We start from the raw sequence: 16157 nt of genomic DNA, 5'->3' as shown, positions 1-16157 counted from the left end.
CCTTATTTTTTTAGTATTTGTTTTTTGTTAGGTTAGGTTAGTGTATTTTAACGTCCCGTCGACAACGAGGTCATTAGAGACGGAGCACAAGCTCGGGTTAGGAAAGGATGGGGAAGGAAATCGGCCGTGCCCTTTCAAAGGAACCATCCCGGCATTTGCCTGAAACGATTTAGGGAAATCATGGAAAACCTAAATCAGGATGGCTGGAGACGGGATTGAACCGTCGTCCTCCCGAATGCGAGTCCAGTGTGCTAACCACTGCGCCACCTAGCTCGGTTTGTTTTTTGTAATTCAAATATATATAATTCCCGGCAATCAGTTGCAACAATTATGCATATAATAAGTTGTTGAAAGTCGTTTGTGGTGGAAAAACTGGCGACTTCGAACATCACTATGTTTTCCGTAAACAAAGTTGTATTTCACAAATGTTATTGTCTTCATAATGTTAACCACGTACAGTTAACGGAAGACGTAGAAACGATATTCCGAAACGAATATGTATAGCGTAAGTCAAACGTTCGAATTAGAATAGAGACCCCACGAACACAAATTTGCTGTGGCAGGTATGAAATATAAACTCCGTTACTCGCTCGTTACACTTGAACAGACGTTGAATGGGCCGAAACGAGCCGCCGCATAACTAGCGTAGTTGCCTGCTAACTTCGAAAGAAGGTAGATGCGGTCCCTAGCGCAACTTATAACATCGTCGAAAATCAGTGCGGACGGGAGAGCTTTGGTACACCCCGTTAAACAAACGGAAAAATGGAGGCGGTACAATTGGAGAGCGATCCGCCTTCACCAACATGCGTAAGCAATTCATTAATATTTGAATTACAAAAAACTATAAAAAATAATTGCATGGCGCGAGATTCGATCCGGTGACCTTTGGATTACGAACCCGAGCGCTTACCGCTGCGCCACGACGCTGGAGAAAAATATTAATCGTAGAGAGTATTTCACCGCAACGGTTTCTTTTAATTGTCGATTTTCTCGACAACGGCTGAGAAGTGCATCTTGGTGCTTTGCCACATTACACCTCTGGCCATGAGCTTTTATTATGCGCAGTATGAATCGAATCTGAATTTCACAATTCGCTGCCTCCCCTTGTAAGATATGCGTTTTAAAGTCCGTGTTTTATTGCTTCTATTACCGTGTACTTTCAAATTCATGCGTCTATATCATTAATTATAATAAACCCTGTGTAAGTGCATGCATTAGGATTCATGATGTACATGATCACAAAAGTAGCTTTAGTCTGAATTGTAAGCAGAAATTGAGGATAACACGGTTACACACCAATTTCGCCATTCCCTGATATTAAGTACATTACACCAATGTCGCATCTCCTGGTTTTAAGTACACGGGAAACTACGTTTTTTGGATAGATCTTTGCTGCATCACTGTACCTAAGGGTGGCATTTTCTTAGCTCGCAAACTAATACGGAAATTGCGAAACAATTGTTACTGCTGGCACAGAATCTAGCACGGAGTAAAAATAAACTGGGGGATAACTACAGTCATAGGCGACCAGACAACGAAATTCCATTAAGAAATGGAACAAGAAGCGTCTGAGCAGCGCAGACAAGGCGCGCAGGGTTCATATACTGTAACATCTGTTTTCTGTCTTTAAATTCGCCCACTGGCAACTGCTTAAACGAACGTGAAGTGAACTTCTAGCCAGAAGGAAAGTCCAGAGAGTAGCGAAAGTCGTGAGCGGGAGTAAACAGTCCAGGGACAGACTCAAATCGAAAAACTCTACCATAGACAACGTGAATAACATCCATGACGCGTATCGATGACTTGGATGAGTAGCAACAACGACCGGACAAGCGCGGCTTACGGCCACTCTCGCGTCAGTTGACTGACCCAGGTGACAAGACGTCCGCGGCTGCAGTATGAAGTCCGAGCTTTGCTCACTTATCCTCCATATCGATACTCTAGCTGTGTGGGGAATCAACATCACTAATACTGTACCATGCGCTAGAAACCAAGTGCTGGTACTTCACATAGAGATGCACAAAATATGTAAGCGTAGTTGAGACGCATGGAGAAACAACATACCGATGGTAAACAAATTTAGTGACAATCGAGTTTGACAAAGGGCAAACTATTATGGCCTGGCATCTGGGAACGAGCAACGCTGAAATAGCATATCTGGTCTGCTGTTCGCACGTTACAGTTGTGAGCATGCATGAAACAGTAAGTGTCAAGATGTTCGACTTCCACGCCTCATGGAAGTCTGAGGCTTTCACATTCTGAAGCAGGATAGGTAGCGATCTGTGGCAGATCTGACGACGAGAACAATTCTGGTGCAGTTGTCAGTGTTCCAGAGCAAACCAATTAGTGCACACTGTTCAACATCATGGCCTGCAGAAGATGAAGATGACCCCTACATCTTTCCATGTTGACCCTACGACACACAGTTTCGGTGGCAGTGGTCACGGGATCATCGAAATTGAGCCATGGGTCAACGGAAATAGGTCCCCTTACACGATAGCATTTGTTTGAGGAGATCTTAGGCAACTCTCCTTGATGTCTGCCATCAAATCCGCTGTTCCGAACCCGACGGAGCACATTTGGGAGGCCAGCGCCAGCTGCGCGCCCAGAAACCACCGCCTGTGATGTACGGGAATTGTGTGACCTGTGCGAAGACCTCTGGAGCCACAGAGACCGCGAAGGATACGGAGGTCGATACGCAGTGACCAATTTTCTTTCAAAGCGGTGGGCAAGTTCGTTCGGCAAGGGATGATTGCCACCTTTCGGCTGGCAGGTGATGACAAGGCGGACGACCTACAGTCTTTCTCAAACGATTTTTCAGAAACTATTCCGTAAAGAATTCGTTATTTATAGCTTTATATTTCAGGTTCATGATGTCCCCATCATTTCCTTAATGGTCTTAGTTATCCGGATATTTATATAGAATTAAGATACTGTGCAAAATTCGAAAAAGTTCCTAATGATCTGATGTAGCACAACCATTTGCGATCGAGCGCACCAGCGATAAAACCAGAGTAAAATACCCAAAACATTCCCCATATATCAAACGGTTTGAGTATAGAAATGATAGCACGCAAAGGGGAGAGAATTTTGTCACATGGCTATTATGAAAAATCATTTTTTACGTTGTTATACCACGAACCAGACTTTTTCGGTGAGCTAATTTTAAGGGCCAACGATAGCTGGTAAAACGAGAACCATGAGTTTTGGAACATCAGTAAAGACATTACACGTTTATCTCGTACCAAGGATGTGCTTTTACTAAGCTACTGACATTTTCTCAGTTACCTAACAAACTACTGATTCAGAATTCTCTCGCAACTGCATCTGCAAAACATGTTAGTGACGCGACAAAACTTCACTGTGTTTTGGTAAAAAAGCAAATGTGCAACAAGAGAAATGTATAGGTTTTACTCTAAATTCAGCAGTCATGACGCTTCTTTGAATGTTGCAAATGGTTAACAATCAATGCGAAAATAAATCGCTGCATTTTCGGTGGAATGATTTTTAGACTAACCAGAGCAGATATGACCCTTCTGAATGGGCACTACGCAAGTGTGGGCGTGGAGGGACTCACAAAAAATGTGAGCTTAGGCCTCAGTTTAGAACGGCACTTCCTCTACAGCGCCTGCTCGAAACCCTCACCACTACCGTTCTCCCCACGCATGCCCTGCAGGTTGCGCATCCACTGGCCACGTTATTCTGCGCGGACTACCTCTGGAAACATCAAGGAATACATGTCACACGACCGCCGTTCCATTATGTTGAAATGGTAGACTAACATGCTAAGCAAGTGGTCACAATGTTTTGTCTCAGTGTTCACATCTCTGCAACTCACATTGAATGTTACTGTCTCCTAACAGAATCAGGCGCATTTTGGAAGCAGTTAAGATGGTGGAATCAAAAGAATATCTTCTGTGGTTCATTTAGAGCTGACTGTCAGCAAGCTCGAATCGTCCTAACCTAGTATTTAAGTAGCAACGAGATCTCAGCATGTTAGAGACTAAACATTTACTGACAAGCTGACATTTATTACACACAGTAAGTCCCGTCTAGAAATGAACACTTTTATTCAAGATACTTTGTTACTTCCCTCCACTGTCTTAAATGTTGCGTTTTTATACATAATTCCTTTTACTTCATCTACACCAGCAGGATGAAAGAAAGTTCTACTCTGTCCCACTCAATTCACCAGAATAAAGCCATCTCTTAAGAAGAGAAACACCAGTAAGTGTTTCACTTCTAACTTCTGTTTGGTCAGAAAGCAACCAGAGGCTGAGGTAGCAGGTATCACCGACACGGCCAGCATGGACGGATGTAATGTAGGACAGAGGTGGAAACGTAGCAGTCTTTGTCAAAGCCAACAATGCTCAACAATGAAGTTCATTAGTCTTACCACAAGACCGAATAAATCACAAGCTCCCGAAACTGGCAACATATCTGGAGAACTGCTGAATCACTCAAACTGAAAGATCTATTTCATAAACGACTTTCACATTAAGACAAATATCCTAGTTTTTGAACACACACAATAACACATGCCACAAAAATACTAATTATGATCTTACGTCACTTCAAAAAATGACCGCTATGAGTTTCAAAGTAACCGTGAAACACAGATAGCACTCACTTTGCGATTGCTTAGAGACATCCTAAAGACCAAATACACCAATCTTTATCACACTCAAATAGTATTCAAAGACATGTAGAATACTGGAATACAGACAAAAGAACAATCTTGCAATATACTGGTATAGTAAAGAATATACCAAAGGCTACTTCAGTTGCAGTAATGGATTTCCAAAGCCAGCATCAATGAGATATTTAATGGAGAATGCTTCAGAACGATCTAGTTTGTAGAAATTGTATTAACCAGAAACGTAGAAGCAGCTCAGCAGATGAATCAAATCTTAATGAAGACTCAAGATAACGATCAACAGTAGCGTACAAGAGAGTTGCGTACTCTGAAGACGGAAAGCCAGCAAAAGTGAACCTTCTGGTATTTCGGAGGTAGTATCCCAGTGGGTGGCAGCGCAACGGATGTTCAAGTTAAAATAGCCCTGGCAAAAAATCACCCAGAAAACACTGCAAACGTCAGTGTCCCCTTGACTACTACACGAAATCACTCAAATAACTACACTTGGAACATGTCGATGTGGCAGACATTTGAACGTTGAAGGCGCGAAATATATTGCAGGCCCTCCAGAAGTAGCACCAAAGAATGTTGAAGATGGCATGGAGTGTGTCGAACGAAGAAGTGCTGACAAAGCGTCTGCCAGAGAAGGATCTTACTCTAGTCGCTACAAGTAGGAACATGGCCAGCTAACCATTCCACAATTCCTTCCATTTACTAGTCTGACCCAGAGAGGAAAACTAAGAACAGGAGTGTATGAATGAATTTAAAACTGGAAGAAGATTAAGAAGAAAGAATGAGCGAGGAGACTACCAGCTCTAAGGTTGAGGAAAAAAAGATGAAGACGTGTTTACTTAACTGACATCCCCATCATAAGCTACCACATAAGATTGTACAATCGTTATTGAAAAGAACCCCTTCACCTATGGGATAACGTAGGATAGTTATGCAACAAGAAATGGACAGAAATGCTGACCTGACAAACGCGATGCAATGAAATGAATCTAGGGTAGCACAATGGTGGTATTTCACACCAAGGCTAGTAACACCTACAAAGGAGATAAAAATATCAAGAAGTGGAAAATGACATTTTCATGTTGAAGCTTTAAGTGATTCAATAATGAGAGGCTAGTACTGTATATAGTTTGAAACAAACTATATTGCTAAGCACAACGGCCTTTCCTACCTAAATGCCAAGCTTATGTCGATTTAAGAACGTAATCCCTTCTTGGAACCAGCAACGTTTCAACTTAAATTAGCTTTAACCTTAGAAGACCAAGTATACTAGGTGGAAAAAATGTAGACATTTCGTTTAACCTTTCAAATCCATGCCCCATGAAGTTATGTCGCTAACTCACCTCTTTAACAACGATGATTTTTCTTCAGTGACAAACTTCATAATAGACAGAGGCCTTTCTAAACATAACAGAATTACACCTGAATATCACGCATGTAGAACGAAGGTATATTCACTTTAGAATTGTTATCGATACGACCCTGAAGTGCACCACGTATTTATTCTTAGAAGACATTGAATGTACCGATACCAGACAGGCTTTGAACTGTGACGAAATGATACAGTGCGTCAAGTCTTATGTGCATAAACAGAGAGCAAAGCATACCGATTTTCATAGTGTGTTCTACGTCTGCCATTTTCATAATGAAAGGGTCGTATCGGTAGGTTCATTATTTTCCTTTAAAAAAGCAGCCAACAGTGTCTTCACAAACGTTGCTGCATTCTTCGTCATCTGTGAGAATTGGCACACTCCTGAAAATAGACTAATCTGAAATTTACAGCCACACACTTTCCAGAGTGAATATTCCAACTGCAAGCGGGTATGGACGTCGAATCTTTGCGACTGAATTCGCAAAGCACGAGAAAGCTATGGTGGCCACAAATGCACAATAACACGTAATATGGGTCACTGTCTCTCTTAGCACTACGCAGCTCAGCTTTCCCTATTGTTGACAAAAGTCAACCACAATGTTGGTGTAAAAAAACCAGTGACAAGTTTCTACATCACATTCAAATCACTCAGCACAAAGTACTGCTTATGAAAGGAGGAAATTTCTTGCTGAATGAGCCAAAATATCTTGGTAACAAATCAGGGCATTTCCGACAAATGTAAACAGGGTCAAACCGCTTGCCCTCCATGCAATAGGAATCACTAGGGCCAAAAGACACATTCGGTTCGTTTGAGAAGTGCCCAGAGTGTTCGCGCATGCGCGGAGCTGAAATCGCGTCTGCTCAGTGCCTTTTCGCACTTCCGGCAACTTGAGAGTGTGGCTGTTAATTGTCTGAGCTGTGACTAACAAGTAGCCACACTACCAGGAAAAATTTCTCCCGCTCCCAAATATACAGATTCGCGCGTACGCAGAAAAGTACGAGTCTTCGTGTGGGTTAGTCTCCACGTGACCCGTGTTTACGCGTCGTCGTGATTTTGCTGTTCTCTCTTCGTGAACAGTTCTCATGTCAAATGGAAATGGATTTACCTCAAAGGGAGTTTAAGCGAAATAAAATACATTCACATAATCATGTAAGAAACATTTTTAATTTGTTCTCAGATTTTATTTCCACGTAATTTGCAGATCAAGTATTAACTATGCTGCAGAACAATGAAATTACTTTTGTTGGTTCGCTAACAAAATTTGGCTTTGATTAATCAGAAACGGCTCTTCATGGCAGGGCAGCCAATTTATTTGGAACAAAGTACTTAATTCCACACTACTGGCTAGTTTCAACTGTTCACTCAGTTTTAAGTGTAAATTTTCATTTTCTGACACGTATGGCATTATGCCATCAAAGACTCAAAAGGAAGATCAAACAGTAACGTTACTTCATGAAAACTGGGATCCCGAAAACCGCACGAACACCAGGTACTTCAGTGTGACTGGACATAATATGCACTTTACGCCGAATTTTGCGTAGTATAGCTAACAAAATTCCGTTACACTTTTAAGTATTCTCAGATGTTCTGGTTCTCGTATGACTAATGTAAGATCTCAATGCTACCTGTAAGATCATACGTAAATGTTCCCTTGAAGATGATCAGGCGATTTTCGTCAGTATTGGATGAAATATTTTCTTTCAAAAATATTGATAACTTCAACAGAATAAATGCTCCCTTTTACAAACCTGCCTTAAGCTAAACAATGTTCTTCGATCACAAGTATTTCGAAACTTGTCTGTCACCCCCTCTATGCTAGACATTTCATTATTTGTGTTTACGTCTTAAATACACAGTACGCCATTTTGTGATAAATTATGGACTGGCAACATACACTGTTTTATCGTAACTACTCACATAACTTTACATATATTCCTAGAGTAAACTGCCAGTGGTAGTATTGCTTCTTGGTTTGACAGTAAACCTTAATTTTTTATGTAGTTTCAAATATTCATGAAATAACATTGTCCTTAGTTCTGGTGCATACAAGCTAGTGTTATTTCTGCAGGAAATCTGTTTACCGGCTTCCTAGCTTTTTGTGGTGATGTTTGGAAACGCCACATTTACCAAAAAAAGAAAATTGTATTAAACTCACCACGTAGCAAAATATTAGAGTGCTTTGAGCTGTACAGTCTAGTTTTCAAATGACTATTACGCCAAGAACTGCTTCCTAATCTTGCATTCCTTATCTGGATATGATATAGTGTAAGTACAATAACTCCATATGTCCCCGCTGAACAACATGCTATACTGCTGTACACGGTCACGTGATGTCCCAGTACACAAAAATCCCAAACAAATGCGACTAAAAACGTCTGAGCACATCAAACGCCGAGCACGGAGTCCGTACGTCCACGCAGCTGCGCATGCGCAGTAACTCTGGTCTTCTGGTGCTTGAAAGCCCTGGTAACTACTCAAATCTAAACAGGCAAGTGTGTTCCACATGTGTCTTCAGTCCAAAGACTGGTTTGATGCAGCTCTCCATGTATTTATCTTCCATGTTTCACTTCCATACACGGCTACAATCCATAAAAATACTTTCAGAAAAGACACGATGTTAAATTTCTCTTCAGAAACGCTTTCCTTGCCTTTGGCAGTCTACATTTTATATCCTCACTACTTCGACCCTCTGCAGTCATTTTGCTCCCCAAATAGAAAATTTACCCACTACTCATTTCCTAACCTAATTCATCAGCACCACCTGATTTAATTTGGACTACATTCCTTTATCCTCGTTTTGTTTTCGTTGGTATTCATCTTATACCCTCCTTTCAAGACAGTCCGTTCTGTTCAACTGCTCTTCCAGGTCCTTGCTGTCTCACCATTACAATGTCGTCGGCAAACCTCAGTTTTTATTCCTTCTCCATGGATTTTAATTCCTACCCCAATTTTTCTTTTGTTTTCTTTACTGCTTGCTCAATACATAGATTGATTAACATTGAGGATAGGCTATGACCCTGCCTCACTCCCCAACCGCTGCTTCCCGTTTATGCCCATCAACTCTTATGACTGCCACCTGGTTTCTGTGCAAATTGTAAATAGTCTTTCGCTTCCCATATTTGACCCCTGCAAACTTCAGAATTTGAAAGCGAGTATTCCTGTCAGCATTATCAAAAGCTTTCTCTAAGTCTACAAACGCTAGAAACGTAGGTTTGCCTTTCCTTAACTTTTCTTCTAAGATAAGTCGTAAAGTCAGTATTGCCTCACGTGTTCCAGTATTTCTACGGAATCCAAACTGATCTTCCCCGAGGTCCGCTTCTATCAGTTTTTCCATTCGTCTGTAAAGAATTCGCGTTAGTATTTTGCAGCAGTGACTTATTAAACTGATTGTTCGGTAATTTTCGCATCTGTCAACACCTGCTTTCTTTGGGATTGGAATTATTGTATTCTTGAAGTCTGAGGGAATTTCACCTGTCTGATAAATCTTGCTCACCAGATGGTAGAGTTTTGTCAGGACTGGCTCTCCTAAGGCCGTCAGTAGTTCTAATGGAATGTTGTCTACTCCCGGGGCCTTGTTTCGACTCAGGTCTTTCAGTGCTCTGTCAAACTCTTCACGCAGTATCACATCTCCCATTTCATCTTCATCTATATCCTCTTATTTCCTTAATATTGCGCTTGCGTACATCGCCCGGAAATACGGAAGCGTCCGATCTCACCCGTCTGCTTTGACCCATGACGTCACAAATATGGCGGAAACAAAAACACACTTTCCACAAGAAGCCTAATGATACTAACGGGACAAACGCGGGAAATGGGGTGTTTTGGGTGGAGGGCAAACTAAATATAAACAAATTTAGACGCCTTGCGTAGCTACAACGTGTAAGTGAAGACAGCCATGCATGAATACCCACCCACCTCCGCAGGGGTCGTAACCCCTGCAACCCATAGAAGATAAAGATGCTTCAGTAGCTGTTTAGTGTTTTTTGTCTTAAAAAAGTCTCACGGGATAGAACGAACACATCAGAAAGATAAATATAATAAACTAAAACAGAAATTGGAGGAAACATAATTAAAATAAGTAATAAGTGTTTAAATTTTAAAAAAATCTCACGAGATAGAACGAACAGATCAGAAAAGTAAATAAAATAAGATAAAACAGAACTGGAGACAGCCACACTCAAACCAAACTCCGCGCCGTCATGACGTCACACACAACACCCTTACGTCACGGGTCAAAGGCGACGCGTGGGATCTGACACTTCTGTCGACCCCATCGCCCTTGTATAGATCCTCTATAGGCTCCTTCCACCGTTCTGCCTTCCCTTCTATGCTTAGAACTGGTTTTCCATCTGAACTCTTTATATTCATACAAATGGTTCTTTCCTCCAATTTCTCTCATTTTCCTGTAGGCAGTATATCTTACCCCCTAGCGATATATGCCTCTACATTCTTACATTTGTTCTCTAGCCGTCCCTACTTAGCCATTTTACACTTCCTGTAGGTCTCATTTTTGAGACGTTTGTATTCCTTTTTGCCTGGTTATTTACTGCATTTGTATAATTTCTCCTTTCGTCAATTACATCTAATCTGTTATCCAAGTATTTCTAATAGCTCTAGTATTTTTACCTGCTTAATCCTCTGCTGCCTTCACTATTTCATCTCTGCAAGCAACCCACTCTTCTACTGTATCTTTCCCCCTGTTCTTGTCGATCGTTCCCTAATGTCCTCAAACACACTAAAACGTCTTGTTCCTTCAGCTTATCCAGATCCCATCTCCTTAAATCCCCATCTTTTACAGTTTCTTCAGTTTTTATCTACAGTTCAGAACCAATGGATTGTTGTGAGAGTCCACATCTGCTCCTCGAAATGTCTTACAATGTAAAACCTGGTTCCTAAATCTGTCTTACCACCATATAATCTGAAACCTTTCAGTGTCCCCAGGCCTCTTCCACGTATACAACCTTTCGTGATTCTTAAACCATGTGTGTAGCTATGATTATGTTTTGTGCAGAATTCTACCATCTAATTCCAGTCCCCGTGACAAATTTTCGCCTCCCTTCACTATCTGAACAATTTCTTTTATCATACATTTCTTCAATCTCCATCTGCGGAGCTAGTTGGCATATAAACTTTCACTACTATGGTAGGTGTGAGCGTGTATCTTTGCCACAATGCGTTCACTATGCTGTTTGTAGTAGCTTACCCGCACTCCTATTTTTATTCATTATTAAACTTATTCCTGCATTACCCCTATTTGATTTTGTATTTAACCATAAGTCTTGTTCCTCCTGCCACCGAACTTCACTAATTCCCACTATAACTTTAACCTAACCATTTTCCTTTCTAAATTCTCTAACCTACCTGCCCGATTAAGGGATCTGACATTCCACGCTCCGATCTGTAGAACGCCAGTTTTCTATCTCCTGATAACGATGTCCTAAGTAGTCCCCGCCCAGAGGTCGGAATAGGGGACTATTTTAGCTCTAGAATACTTTATCCAAGAGGACGCCATCATTCAATCATACAGTAAAGCTGCATGCCCGCGGGAAAAAATACGGCTGTAGTTTCCCCTTGTTATCAGCCACTCGCAGTATCAGCAAGACAGTTTTGGTTAATGTTACAAGGCCAGATCAGTCAATCATCCAGACTGTTGCCCCTGCAACTTCTGAAAAGGCTGCCGCCCTCTTCAGGATCCACACATTTGACCTCTGAGCAGATACCCCTCCATTGCGGTTTCACCTACAGCTATCTGTATCGTTGAAGCACGTGTTCCACATATCACTAACAAATGTGGTAGACAAGGATTTGTCAGAAGACCTTTTCGAATCCGATTGTCTTGTCTCAGTGTGATACTGCGATTGCATAAGCTGTGTTTGGATTCAGATGGTGCCTTCAAGCAAGAATGCCGACAAAGGTGGAGGGAAGATAGTGAGATGAGTAGTGAATTCTTCGATAAAAAATGCTTCGAAGTATGAGAAATTTTTCTAGCGCTCCGGTTCCAGGGCGAAAGTAACTGCCAAGGACTACAGATCTATTAGAAGTTAGAGTGAGCGCAACGATGCATAGCCAATACCTGAGAAACTACTGATTACGATACAACTGCCTCAGGAACCAAGATAACTAAAGCAACTGCAGAATGCTTAAGGCAAGTCTTTCACTACCTCAAACCAGAGATACCCCTGCTTTCGGGAAAGGAGCCTTCACACCCAATAAATCCACACATCTAATTAGGTATGCCTCCCACTTCACGGAGCACTGCGGAATGTGATCCCTACAGGCAGCTGCACATGTCACTGAAGAACCCCAGTGCAAAAGTGCCAGCCAAAGCATGCTTTAACATGTGTAGGAAAATCTGCGCTAGCGCCAGGACTGCACAAGTAGCCCGATCAATGTCGTCTATGCATGTTTCTGCAAGCGTTCAAGCGTGTGTACCACGAACAGGAAGCTTCTGCAAGCATTTGTCAGTGAATTTAATTTTTATTTGGTCCTCTTACATTACACTATAATGGTTTTACTATAAATTCGGACAAGTCGAAATAGAATTTTACGTGAAGAAAAATAAGAGCGACAGCAATACTGTACTGAATGTCTACCGCGAATAGTAAACATGAGAACATTTTCGTTTCTTTAACCACTACTTACTCCCCACAATGCTGCCAAAACCAGCGCATCGTCTGAGCTCTACGTTTTCTGGCAAACATACTTTTATAAGTATGCTTGAGCCGGATGGAGGCGCTAGCAATTCGTGAATGCTTGCGCATGCCTGCTTCTCAGGCATGCAGTTATGAGTGGGGGTGCCTTAAGGTGGCAAGCGCTCTAACTTCTGCATAGCACTAGAGAGAAAGTACGTTATCCGCGTCTCGAGTTTTATTACTGTCGGTCGTAAGAGGGCATCAGTTATTTGTTTCATATTTCAATACCCGCTCCGAAATTGGGAAGATGCTAGAGAATGCAACTGTTGGGCAACATTTGATTCCGTTGACTTGCGAATGAGGGGGGGGGGGGGGGGGGGGGCGGCAGGGGGATAGCAAGTGATAGGAGCGCTCACACTTTAGGTGCCACGGAAATTAAGCAATGTATCGCAACGTGCCGGAACCAATTTGAGTGCAGTGCTGAGTATTCACAGTGTTAGTAAAAGTCCCTATTCTTGCCTCTCCCAATAAGAAATCGCAAACCACGTGTTCATCACGCACAGAATGATTTGATGGAAAGTGGACTGCGAGAACATTAAAATATCCAGAATGAATTTCAGCTACATCTGACCGTTTTACACCAATTAGAAAACCTAACTAGCATATGAACATTCTGTCTACTGTGACGAGGTAACACCTGTTTGCAGCATTATGGTGTCGACCGATAGCACGCGAAAAATGGGGGAATACACAACAGTCAACAGCGCACGCTGCCGCCCCGACAACCTGTTGTGCGGCGCAACTGACTAACAGGGGAACCGACCTCGAGCGGGCCTTGCGGACATCAGCCAATCGCTGAATGCGCAAACAAAGTGAATCATAATGGGGCACACTTAACATTCGGCTGATCCCGATGTTTGAATCTTACGGCTTGCACCCCCACCCACAGATCAATACCCGAAGTAATTTCTGGATAGGAGACTTTACTACATTAACACAATTACTAAACTGACGTAAAATTTACGATTGCAATAGGATATAAAACAGGACATTTTGTACTTTATCTAGTATGCAACCACTGGGTAACTAACAACTGTAGCCAACATAAAATGTTGAGAAGTACACTTTACGACAGTTGATTACCACTGTAATACTCCCCCCCCCCCCCCTCTTTGGTTTTCTAGGGTTAACAGAACGTCAAAGACTAAGCCTGGTTTAAGTACGTACCGTCCTATTTCCTCATTCTCAGCCGTAACATTTCCTCATTTCAATTATGATAACCCAATATGGACAGTACCTCATTATCCACTACCACAGAGGTAGAGAAAGGATTAACAGTGAAATTTACGGATAGCAGAAACAGACCGCCGATTAGAGAATAAAATCATATCGTCACAGTTAACACTGCTTCTTGCCAGAGAGAGATACTCACTTCAATGAGCCACGCTGCAGGAAAGAGATTGCGTAAGAGAGACCATGAATTTATAAATACCAGTGCGCAGTCGGTAGAGAATCGGTCAAGATCAAATTTATAGTCAAAATGCTCTGAATTCAAAGGCTGAGCTGAATGCCACATTCAAGGTCATAATACGGAAGGAAGAGCGTATCCTTCCTCCGACTCTAAAATACCTCCCGGTGCGGCCTTGAGCTTTACGGGAACTTTGAACGAAACAAATTTCATGTTCGAAATGCAAAATAAAAATAAAGCCATTTGACATCTCATCTCATTGTCTAACAGAGCAATAAAAGGAATAAGGTCCCTCCAAGGTTGCTCACTCTCTAGATTTTAATCCAACTTGTGTGGAAATGCTGCCCAACAGATATTACTTGCGAGGTACAAAGTTGGGACCGGTATGCATCCCAGAATGATTAATGCTCCTCTTCGAAAAACGTGGCGACGAACGGCGCCCTCGCCACCACACTTACCTGGTACCGTTTCCGAGCCCGCGTTCACATCGGCTAAGCTCCGGGTCCACCACAAGACTTGCCACGCTGCACACTGCACGGTCCGTCCCCTCGGCGCACGTACGCTTCACTGGCCGCGCGGTCGCGATCGGCAGCTCAGCGTGCGCAGCTGGTGGGGCGGCGCTGCGCGCATCCCATTGGCTGGCCGCCGGACCGCCACCACTCGCCCAAGGTCACACGCACCCCTGGCCGCTCGCGAAAACAGCCCGGCGCAGCGTCCCTCCCTATAACGACCTGCCGTGCACACACACGGACCGCGTCCTTCGGTTTGATTAAATGGCTCAAGCAATTGCATATGCTTGCACCACAAGCGTGATACAGGCACTGTTGAAGTTTAGTGATGATGAGTTTATTTATGTTTTTGTCCACCACTACCATTTCCCCCCTCTACTGCTGCTTCCAGCGCCAAGTTAACTACTACAGGAAGCTGTAGTAAACGTCCGACCAGCCTCTCCCTTCTTCCACAACTTGCTCTCCTCACATATTCTTTTCAGTCCTCCTACATACGAGTAAGTTAGAAGCATAACTCACATGCTCCAAAAACATAAATTTTCACAAATGACTAAAAACGTGTTTTACATGCGTCGTGCTCATGTCCCATATATTGACATCAGTATGTGCAAGAACAATGGCTATAAATCATTGTGTATATTTCAGATTATGTTTGCTTATTGCGAAATTACAATTATTTAAGGTTACATTATGGATCATGTGAGTTTTGTTAATGAGCTATGGAAAATGTGAGTATTGGTACTGAGCTATTTGGACGATGTTAGTTTCGCGGAAACTATCGTGTTGCGACTCGATATGCAACACTTTTTGGTTCCGACCGCAAGCCACTTTCTCTTCTACAGTGTATTATTATATTCCCTAAAATAACTGAACAGAACAGAAAACACACTCCACTGGCATCAATATTTACTACTACACAAGAAAATGGCGCCGAGTGAACTAATCGCTGATTGGTCAAGATGAGGTACGGGATAAATCTCACAAGATCCAGCGACTCTTTTGAAACTAACCATGAAGTTTAACAATGGTTTTCTCAAGGATCTTGTGCCAAATGTGAATAACTGTTTCGTGAATTATGTTCTATGTATAAAGCTATATGAGAATATGTCGGCATCTCAATTTTCATTATTTTGGAGCATGTAAGTTATGACTCTAACCTACACATATCGTATTTAATCTACCAACTGTAACATTCTTCTATAGCATCACATTTCCAATGTTATCCGGTTCTTCTTCCGATTTCCGACGGTCCACATTTCATTTCTGTACGCGATTTACACGTTCAATTTCCGAAACTTCTGCATCTCCGTATCAATATCTGATTCCAGTAGGCCTTTTTCGTTGAAAAAAGCTTTGTCTGTGCAGGTTTCTGGCAGCTTCTTGCTTTGGTCAACCTGTATAATCTTGTTTCCTAGATTCGACAGTTCCTTTATTTCTTCCCCAATTTTCACGTCAAGTTAGCCATTACTGTATTCTTATTTCTAAAACTATCCATCACTTTCCTCTTATCTTTGTTTATCCTTGTAGTCC

General features: G+C 42.2%; 1 non-coding gene across 1 annotated transcript; it reads right to left on the bottom strand.

The window, feature by feature from the left end:
- Nucleotides 1-200: 200 nt before the first annotated feature.
- Nucleotides 201-273, bottom strand: Trnaa-cgc. Its single transcript has one exon. It is a non-coding gene; the product is annotated as a tRNA-Ala (tRNA).
- Nucleotides 274-16157: the final 15884 nt, after the last annotated feature.

Source organism: Schistocerca americana, chromosome 1, assembly GCF_021461395.2.
Source record: "Schistocerca americana isolate TAMUIC-IGC-003095 chromosome 1, iqSchAmer2.1, whole genome shotgun sequence".
Classification (NCBI taxonomy): Eukaryota; Metazoa; Arthropoda; class Insecta; order Orthoptera; family Acrididae; genus Schistocerca; species Schistocerca americana.
The sequence above is the reverse complement of the archived record's forward strand: the minus strand, read 5'-3'. Positions and strand labels throughout refer to the sequence as shown.